Genomic DNA, 2529 nt, shown 5'->3' on the forward strand with positions numbered 1-2529 from the left:
ATGCAAAGACAATATTGACAATCTTTTCAAGGCTCCTGATAAAAATTTCAATGGAATATAAGAGCATGTATAATATATGATGCAAAAATTTTCCATGGGGCAGCTGAAGGCAAGGAAATCCTATAATCCTCTCTTTAACTTATTTATCATAATTTTTTTCCTTTCCCATATATCTGAGAACAAACCTATTCCATGTCCTCCTTAATTTGCATATACCAGCACAATTTATGTTTAAATCATGTAGCCATTTTGGCCTTAACTCATAGACAATGTTGAGATATTGATGTATATCTATTTTCTGACAAATTGCTTTTAAGTTTTCTATCAATTTAAGTGAGATAATTATTTCTTGTTCTAAAAACTTGGATTTGGGGGTTTTCAAATAAAAATATAGTTTTTTCTAAAGCATAATTATATATACTTTTTTATATAATATAATTATGGGTATTATCTCATCATAGCAATTAAGTCATTATAATATTAATTCATTATGAGCAAAGATACTTTTGGTTTTCTTCTCAAATGTTATTTCAGTGCCTGATATATAGCATGTACTTAATAAACACTTGTATTGAGTTAAATTCATGAAAAAGCATGTTTACTACTTATCATTTTTCTCAGAGCTGCTTTTGCTTCATTGTTCCTAAGACTGTAGATCAGGGATTCAACATGAAAATCATTACACAGTAGAAAACAGACACCACTTTATTCTGATCCATTGAGTACCTTGAATTAGGCAACACATAAATGAATGTAGCAGACCCATAGAAGAGAATGACTACTGTAAGATGGCAGGTGCAAGTTGAGAAAGTTTTGGATCTCCCCTCAAGAGAGCTTATCTTCAGGACAGAGAAGGATATGTATACATAAGAAATTATGATAATTAGCAAAGTGATCAAAATTCTGACTCAACAGAGGCAGAAGATAGAATTTCAGCAAGATTACCTTTTGAGTAGGAAAGTTTCAAAAGTGATGAATAATCACAGAAAAAATGATTAATCTTATTGGATCCACAGAAGGACCAAATTAATAAGCAACTAGTGAAGATCCAACCATTAATACAACTACACAAGTAGGATATGCTGAGTAACAAAGTGCAGACCATGGGAGACATGTTGGTGGAGTGGAGTAGAGGGTTACAGATGGCCATGTACCAAAAATAAGCCATCACAGCCAGCAGAAAGTACTCAGCTGCCCCAAACATGGTCCACAGAACATCTGGGTCACACAGCCTTCAAAAGGAATTATGGTTTTGTCCACAAGGAAGTTCTTGAGCATAAGAGTGGTGATAGATGAGGAATATGCAGAGTCCACAAAAGCCAAGTGACTAAGGAAAAGATACATTGGAGTGTGAAGTTGGGAGCTCTTTCTGATCAATACAATTATACTAAGGTTTCCAAGTAAAGTGACAGTATAACACCCAGAAATATCACAAAGAGGATGACACAGAGAACTGGCTCATCTGTTAACCCCAAAAGAATGAAATCAGTCACAGCAGTGCAGTTGTCAAACATGTCTTGGAAAGAGTACCTATAAGAACAAAGGAGATTAAAAATTTAAAAACAGATTTAAACTTTGGATATTTCTATTGATGTATTCACTCACTGCCTCCTACATGCCATTGCTACTATCCTCCCATACTTTGGTCCTATGCACCATTGCAGAATATCAATTAGCAAAGCAGGGAGGAATGAATTGGTTTTGTCCCAGTTCTTTCCCATAAACCAAGAATACTCCATTGCCATATTTTCCATTGTGACAATGTAAAAAATTATAGAAGAGTGAAGAGGATAGTTGAATTCGTAACATGAGAACCTTTTTTTAACTCTCTGTAGAGGCTATACTCAAATATTTAAATGCTATTCTGCCAACTATCAACAGTAACCTCTTCCAAAGAAATACAGTCTGCTTTGTGATTCCAAAATTCGTAAATGACCATGAATATGTTATAGATCACATGATAATTGATCATGACAAAAATCCTAGTTTTCAATTACTTGTGCTCTAAAATCATAAAAAAAGAGAAATGAGGAATCTGGATTTTAAGTCTTCCCATTTTACTTTGCTACTAGAATTTGACATTACTTGGGGGGATGGGGAGAGGGAGAATTATTATTAACCTAGATATTGCCAGCCTGAAAGATTATAGGAAATTTTCTATTCTGTTTGCACATTGCTTCCTTCAGGTGTAGAAAAAATAAGCAAATTCTGATATAGGAAACAAGTCTCAATTATTGTGGCATAAAAAGTGATGACTATGACTGATTTGGAAGAACATAAGAACACATTTGTTAATGGATGCATAACAAACTCAGTAAAGGAATTAATTTGATGACCACAATAATATAACAATTAAAACAACTTTGAAAGACCTTATAACTTGTCCCAAAATAGTGACAAATCATGTTTTCAAGAGACCAAGGAGAAAATGTTACACACCACCACTTGGCAGAGAGGTGACAGATTTTAAAAGATTAAAATTAAATATATATCATTTATTTAAGGTTCTATTAAAATTGATTGGTTTTA

At 33.3% G+C, this 2529-nt stretch overlaps 1 pseudogene; it reads right to left on the reverse strand.

The window, feature by feature from the left end:
• Positions 1-582: 582 nt before the first annotated feature.
• LOC127541512 (olfactory receptor 480-like) lies at positions 583-1514 on the reverse strand (annotated as a pseudogene).
• Between the last annotated feature and the right edge of the window lie 1015 nt (positions 1515-2529).

This window comes from Antechinus flavipes, chromosome 6 (genome assembly GCF_016432865.1).
Source record: "Antechinus flavipes isolate AdamAnt ecotype Samford, QLD, Australia chromosome 6, AdamAnt_v2, whole genome shotgun sequence".
NCBI classification, from domain to species: Eukaryota; Metazoa; Chordata; class Mammalia; order Dasyuromorphia; family Dasyuridae; genus Antechinus; species Antechinus flavipes.